The 8423-nt window shown below is 45.4% G+C and overlaps 1 protein-coding gene across 4 annotated transcripts in view; it reads right to left on the bottom strand.

The window, feature by feature from the left end:
- The window catches only part of TBL1XR1 (transducin beta like 1 X-linked receptor 1), a 256969-nt gene that overhangs the window by 234395 nt on the left and 14151 nt on the right, over nucleotides 1–8423 (bottom strand). The gene's annotated exons all lie outside the window — the stretch shown is intronic.

Below are 8423 nucleotides of genomic sequence, written 5' to 3' on the forward strand. Positions count from 1 at the left end.
CTTTCAACGAGGTTCACCAGCCCCAGGACATCCATAGCAGCTGGCAGGTCCCCCTACCTATGCTGAGGTAAGCCCCTACTGGGGGGTGGGGGTAGGAGGCACCACTGAGCCAAGTGGAAAGGGTGCCTACAGCAGGGTAGGATGTGGTGGGGGTGGAGGGCAAGGGAGGCATACCTCCATGGGGACTCAAAAACATCCTCAACACACACTACCAAGACGCAATCTCGTGGCTGGGTGGAAGAGGGGAGGGAAGGTGATGGCTGCAGCCACCACTGAAGCACCAGTCGCATCACTTATATCCCCTTGGAAATTCTAGACCCTCCCATGGGAATCAGATATAACTTTAAAAGTAGCCCTTTACTGTTATATTATATTAAGCATAAGTAACCCTAAACTTTTTGGCAAGCTCTAATATACAGTTCCAGCTTGGGCCCATCTCTAATCATTTGTAATTACTGTGGTATTTCCAACAATCATCCTCGATTTAGCTATATGATCTGCTGATAAATTACTAGTTAGATGGGTTTAACTATGTGGGTGCTATGTACAATAAATATTGGCCAATAGCATACTACTGGATGCCATGTTATGTAATAAAGTTTCCATATCAAAATCTAAGCTTATTTCTTATTTTTCCCTAAGGATGTTAAGAATTGTCTGCTGTGAAGAAAACTCACCAACTGTTAAACATTCAACAAGACAGAATGGTAGTCTAGATAACATTGTATTCTATAGGTAAGTATAGCACAGCATCCCACTATACTCAACTTATGTTTGCTCTGAAATATGATACCTTTTTTGGATACTATCTAGGCCAGGAGTGGGCAAAATGCAGCCCACGGGACGGATTCGGCCCACCAAGGGATTTTGTTCAACCTGCAGCAGGTCCCTTGGTCCCGCCCAACACAGGCAAAGGGGGCAGCCTGGGCCATGGTGTGTGCACCTGGTCCCGCTACCCCGGGTGCGCAGCAGGGCTGGGGCAGTGTGGGGGCCAAACTTGCTTCCTGGCAGCTATGATGACTCCTTCCGTCTGCTGCTGGACCAAGGCCCATTGCCCAGGCACCCCAGCAAGTCCACCCGGCACTCACTGGGGGCAGGACCTGTGCGGGCAGGGTGTGTGGCCGGGTGGATGGGATGAGATTGTGCTGCAAGCAGGGAGGGAGCAGTGTTCAGAAGCAGGACGAGTGGATGAGGCCAGGACCATGGGGCAGTGACACTGCTGCTGCCCACACACTTCTGCAACCGAATGAAACTCCCTGCCCACCTGCAGCCCTATTCCATCTGCCTGGCCACGTGCCCTGTCTGCATGGGTCTCAGACAGTCTCCATGCAGATCCCAGGATCATGGGACAGTGACTACACAGGGCCAGGGCCAGGGCTGGGACCAAGCCACAGTTTGCTCCCTGAAAGCCCCTGTCTGCAGAACTAGCACCCTCATGGGTGTGCATGTAGCAGATCATGGCTCTGCTTTGCACTTGACCGGGAGGGGGCCCTGGGCCGGCAGAGAGTGGCATCTGAGAGTGGGACAGGTGGAAGGGTGGGACCAGGGTTGGGATCGCAGGGTCCCGGCCCTATGATGTCACTGCTCACAATCCCAGTCCCAGCTCCTCCCACCTGTACCACTCCCAGCTAAGCACGGAGCAGAGCCATGATCCGCCACCCACATGCCCCTGCGAGGGGCATCGGTTCTGCAGGCATGGCATGCGGAAAGCAGACCATGGCACTGCCCCAGCTCCTTGCTGTCACGACCCTGTGATCCTGGGGTCTCCATGAAGACTGGCTGGGCCCCACACGGCCACGTGGACGGGATGGGGCTACCTAGGGAGTTTCAGTGAGCTGCTGCGTGGGAGGAGGGCAAGAGGTGCCGACTCAGCCTACAACAGCTCACCAAAACTCCCTGTGTGGTCATTGGGCCAAAATAATGACCTACCCCCGATCTATGTACGAGGAAGTAAATCTTGCTCTAGAAATTCAGAAACACTAAAATGTCCACATCAGTTGATCCCTTTATAGGATGAGCCTAAAACTGAATGCAGGACTTAATTCTGTCCCTTTGTATATATGAGACTATATTTTTGGTGCATCTGATACAGTTTAATTACTTGACCACATACTATCAAAATACAGTGGTACAGTATGATTTTTTTCTTAGAATCTTACAGAAGAACCCCCTCCCCCCCACAATGGTGTTTCTATTTGTTCTTTTATTTGCTTATTTCATTTCCATAATGGTCCACCACATCTTTGGCAGGCTTTTTATACATTCTTTTCTCTCTGAGGTATGTAAATAATTTTGTCAATGGTAATGTACTATACAATTTATTTTCAGCCAACAGTACAGCCCTCATTAGGTGCAATTCAAGGGAAGAGGCAGTTAATTATGATAATTCATTTGCAGACTTAGGTGAGCTATTTCACTGCTATTCTGTTATGCTATTTATTATGCAGTATGTTGTATAAGAACAGTTAACTTTCACAAATGACATCCAAAACCCTGATTCCAAAATGAGCACTGTGAGTGGAACGATACTTGAACACAGACCTCTGTGGACACCATGCAGGTGAAAGGATGCATTTCTACAAAGCAACGTGCAGAACAAAAGCTTAGGGCTGCACTGACACTACTACCTTATACAAGAAATAATTATTTGATACTGCATAGCATCAACTGTAAAATAGTATGGGATCGTGTCACTGACGATCAAAGATTCCCACACCCACACCAAACGCACACAAATTTTCCCTTAAGGAAAATTCCACATTTTAGAACTATACAACTAATATCGACACCTTGCAAAGTCTGCAGGAATGAGCTTTCAGGAAATATTTTTCAGTCTTGCAGGAGACCTATTTTTTTGGTTTTGTTTTGATGGGGGTGTCCCTAAATCATTTGTGTGTTCTTAGAATTTGATCAAAATATTTCAGGAGGAAAAATATAGTTCAGAAAGCTATATATATATATATATATATAACATTTTATCAATACTAAAATATTGAAGAAAAAAAAGTTTTAAATTCAGGTCAGGTTGAAAATAAGGAGGAACAGCACCAAACAAGAAGCATCTCTGATGCTTGCAGCCCCAAAAATATACACAGGTTTAGTATCCCTGTCAGTAGTAAAGAGGACAAAGCAAGTAACTGGTAACTCAGTTGCTGAGGCGCTATGCTGGAGACCAGCAGAAATATATGTGCTAACTTATACCTTTGGTGGGAGGTAACAAGCATGAGTCTTCTCATCAATTACGGACTTGCTGGTTCATGAGATCTTGGCTGTCCTGTCTCCGTCCTCTCAGCAGGATTTCAGGGGTTATCAGAACAGCAAAGATTCTAATAACCTGAACTGAAGCCAGATTGCCGGGGCATTTTGGCACCTCTTCCAGGAACTATACTTCCTTGTTCTCAGGGCACTCTTCAATACACCTTTCTTGAACCCCAGTGTAACAGATCTGCAGGCTTGAAAAATCAATTTCTATTTGACCCAGCTTATAAACCTTAGCAACTGCACTGCTGCAGAGTGCCAAATCTCCAAACTCCCATGTTAGGTATATCAAGTGGTACAATTGCAGAGGCCCTGCTCACTTAGCAAAGTAATCAGCTAACTCAGGTGGGCAAATATCTATAGTGCAGCTTTCCCTTTATGATCATAGGCTCCACATGCTGTGAACATGTACTCAATGCTTATGTTTAACTTCACACACATAGATGAATACCTGTAGGACTGAAGAATTACTTCTATGCATTGTATTTCCAAATTGACTGAGCATTAGTAAAATGTAGTTCTGAAAGGCCTCTATAACTTGGTCACATCAAAATCAAATTTTCAGACTACACAAAACCTACCTACCTTAAAACCGTATAAACACTGCAACTATCTAAAACCCTTCTCACAGCTGGGGTTACTACTGAACTAAAATTTCCCCACCCACTAAGTAAGAGCCAATTAAAATTTCTGTCACTGCTGTGTATGTGTGCGCACTTTTTTTTTTTAAATGGTTTTTTTCCCCCCATTCAAATGCACACAGCTACACAACTTAACTCTGTAAGGCAATTAAAAAAAAAAAAAAAACCCACACCACTTCCAGGCATAGAACAAGCCTGGAAAAACACAGCCCAAAGAAAAAAATTTGCAGAGGGTGATGTCACATGTTCAAATTAACACTTACTAAGTGCAATTAAAACACAGGCAACTTAGTATGTGTGACAGGCCACTGTGGCGTTGCAAATTTGCTCCTTTTCCAGAAGGATTATCTTATCTGCATATCAAACTGCTCCACACACACAAAACAAACATCCCATAGTCCCTCAGCTTCCCAGGATGCATCACTCCATGTCTCCCATACCATGGGGCACTCTATACCCCACCCAAACTTCTGCCCATGGCCAGGGAGATGGTGTTTGGCACACTGACAATGCCAGTACCCACTCTGGGGCATGCCCACAGGCAGCATTCCCTCTAAGCTGTGTAGCATTCACAGCCGCACAGGCAAGCCTGGCAGTGCTGCTCAAGCGCACCTGCACGGCCGCACACGCCACACAGCTTAGAGGGAACGTTGCCCGCAGGACATATAGCATCACCCCAACCTGCAAGGAAGACAGGTAAGGCCTGGCCATCTTCTCGTATGACAGTGACCCTGCGAGCTGTGACCACACTTAAGAACTCAGTTGTGAGTTTTTAAATGAAGTGAAATGTCCTGACCAGTGTCTTCCTCCTCAGCTTCCAGGAAAGCCTTAAATGGCTTTAAAAGAACACCTGTAAATGCAAGGCACACTGGGATGCCAGCTCACCAGCCCTCCAGCAACAGAGCACGATCAGTACATGGCTTGGGCATGAAAGTGTGTCTGCTCCTGACTTGGGCTAACTTTAATGCACCACATTGCGATCATTTGCAGCCACTGCAAATGAACATGGAACAATAGCCCAGAATCACAAACAATTGAAAATGTGTGATTGCCTTACTGCTACAGCATGCCAAGGAAACAAGTGTTATGGAGATTCATCTCTTTTCACCCTAATATTTTTCTTCCGTCTTAAACTTAAGACTCTTTCTGGAGGATTGGCTCTTTTTTCATAAAATTCAATGCCCCAGGCCCTAGAGAAGTCTCTCACAAGAACATGAAGAGGCGTCATGAGAAGCAAAGGCTTTCATTTGTTCTTTAAAAAATAAATATATATATCTTAGCTGACTACTCATATGCAGCAATGAGTCTAGGGCTTGCTACACGTTCAACAGCTATTCCAAAGTAACGAGCAAAGCAGACCGAAACAGGAACAACATACTGTTACTCCAGAGTGCCTACATGTGAACTTACTCCAAAATAGCTATTGCACTTTAAATTCACAGCCTACATCAGAGATATCAAACTCATCTAGCCCTGCAGGGTGGATGAGTGCATGGGTGCAGTCCACAGGCCAAATCAGGCCCACAGATTGGCCCTGCACACTGTACCTAGTGCACAGTCTAGACCAGCTCCGAACACTGCGTGCATCACACAGGGCCAGGGCTGGGGCCAGTGACCATGAGGGTCTAGTCTGAGACCCAAAGTAACAGCACCCTGTATGATATGGCCCTATTACAGGCTATATGTTAGGACTCTGTAGGCTGGTATCTTTGCTACCCCTGCATATGTTAACCAAAATTAAATCTTGAAGCGTTGACAAATTCTTATAAAGGCTTACATTTTTAAGTTCAAGCAAAGGTAACAGCCCACAATATGGATTATGTTCAGAATAAAGTGCAGTCTTCAAAAGTTTCTGCTGTAGGTATATTCTTTAGGAAGAGTTCTGGTACAAAGATAATATATATTTTTAAATGTCTCAAAACCATGTGAAGAGATTTTCAAGAAAAATAAAAAACAACAACAAAAAAACTCAGAACTTCACATTCAAGCAGGAATAGAAAATTTCAGCTCAAAAGATGAAAGGTGAAAACAGTTTGTTGCTGAAAAAATTTAACTCTTCTACAAACATTAACATAACAAGTGCAAAAAGGCAAATTACAAATGCAGACAAAAGGTGACTTACACTGATATTTTTTCTCAAGTTGTGGATTTGCCTTCACCTATCTACACTGACAGAAGTTCCGTGGTAGAAAACCGCTTCATAACCAGGGATCCTGGTTTTCTCAGTTTAAAAATCCCAAATTCTCTCAATAAACAACCCAAAGCCTTTTCTGCAGTAACACTGACTACTTTTAATACCCAATATTTACTTTCAAGCTAGAACTGCCAGGATACTGGGGGTTCCCTGGAGTTCTGAATATGATACCAGCACAACAATCCTATGGAAACCTGCAGAAATTGCTTTGATGCCAACAATATGAATTAAAACTGAACCACAGGATAATTCTGGAGGCCCTGCCTTCACAACTCCATGACACTGTCTCAGAATAGTTCCTGAAAAGAGCCCGGCTAGACAAACAGTAATGGTGCACACGAAAAGTTTAAATCCTTAAACGATGACTCATCTAGATACATTCAGTTAGGGTATAACAACTGCACTGGGACTCCAACAACTTGCTGCTGACACTGTAATGAAACTGCAGCAATATTTTAGAACTTACATATAAGCCTCCAGAAAGGAGGTAGCAGGGAGGCATTCAACAGTAGACTGGAGTGGCTACTCACAAAGAGGCAGATTCTCAGATTAAATCAGTGTGAAGTCAGAGCTAAAATGATTTACACCATCTGACAATCCAACACGTGCTACTAAAGCATCCTAGTACAACCAACAGACAGCTGTCATAATTTAAGCATACAGTAAATACCATCAAATATACTGCAAGCATCAATGCTCAATAACTCAGACTAAAACACTTTGAAGAGGAAAAATATCATATGTCTCGATCCAGACTGTGAACTAATGATGACCCTCAAGATTTATTTCTAAGAGTTAACCCCCCCTCAAAAAACCCCCACTGAATCAAGCAGATAAACTACACTACATTTGGTTTTTAAGAAAAAGCAAAAACAACAACATAATAAATGTTTTTCCCCCCAAGCAAAGGCACCAATCCTGCAGTTCTACTTCAGAATTGAAGTGGTGACATCTGCTTAACTCCTCAAGCCTCCCACAGCTGAAACGTGCAATGGGAAAGAAGCAAGGGGCAGATGATTCTGGACATATCTTGTTCACGCTCCTCCTCAGCATCCACTGCATGAGGATAACTGAGCTAAATGGTAATATGGCAGGGGCGGGCAATTCTTTCAGCCGGAGGGCCGCTTATAGAGTTTTGGTGAGCTGTTATGGGCTACATTGGTAGCCCTGCCCCTTGGCAGTTGCCCCACCCTCTTGTTGCCATATTAGGACTGAAGTCCCACCTGCTAAGCCCTGACTTTTCCTGCCGGAAGTGCCTCTCCTTGCCCCTCACCCCCAAATACTCCTTTGGGGAAGGGCTGCCATCTTAGAAACAGAAAAAAATGAAGTCATATACTAGAAGTCAAACACCTACTATAGCATGCTTTAATTTTATTACAAAAAACATTTTTATCATGATTTGTGTTTGTGTAATGTACAAGGGTGATTGTATAATAACTCAGAAATGAAGTCTGACTGGTAGAGTGCGTGTGTGTACTCGCATGCGCGCACACACACACACACACACACACACACACGGTGGGTTGCATGTACGGGAGGGCATAAGGTATGTTGGGCTGTGCCTGTATGTCAGTGGGGGTCGTGGGAGCAGGTTGTGGGTGTTTAAGGTTTGTACAGTGTGAGCGAGAGTACAGAGTGTGGGGATCCCCCCCCCCGCACTCCCCCACATGGTGCACAGCCCCCACTGCTGGCAGCAGCAGGTAGGGGCACTCATGCCTGGCACAGGCTTTCTGGTGGGGCACAGCTCCAGCCAGAGCTGCATGTAGGGACAAGGAGCACAACCTGCCTGGCTGCCTCTGTTTGCTGGCAGTCCATGCAGAGCACCTACATCTTCCACATACACAGCAAGAGAAGCCTTGCACTGGACTCCACAGGGAAACAGAGGGCAGGGCTCCCTCCACACCCAGCAGAGACCGGGGACCTGTGCAGCAGGAGACAGGGAAGCCTGCCGGCTCCAGCACGGGACTTCCACTGATGCAAGTGCAGGAGCTGCAGGCATGCTGTGCAGAGCCCCTGAAATAGAGACAGCCACGCAGGCTGCGCTCCTCTCCCACCATGCACAGCATGCCTGGAGCTGTGCCACACTGGGATGCCAGAGCCTGTGCTGGGCACAAGCACCCTAAACCGTCCCTCTATATCTTTAAACAGCTTCACTGTTTTAAAGTGGCCCACTTCCAGTTTAAACACACTTTCAGCTACTGTTAGCATAGCTGCTTTAACTTAACTGTGAGGGGCTAATCAATAAGCTCAGCTATATTCACTGGCTTTCCTGAGAATCATGTCTAATTATGCTATTGCAATATTGTGTGAACACGCCTATATTAATTAGC

This window comes from Gavialis gangeticus, unplaced genomic scaffold (assembly GCF_001723915.1).
Source record: "Gavialis gangeticus isolate Ggan-Ray unplaced genomic scaffold, GavGan_comp1, whole genome shotgun sequence".
NCBI classification, from domain to species: Eukaryota; Metazoa; Chordata; order Crocodylia; family Gavialidae; genus Gavialis; species Gavialis gangeticus.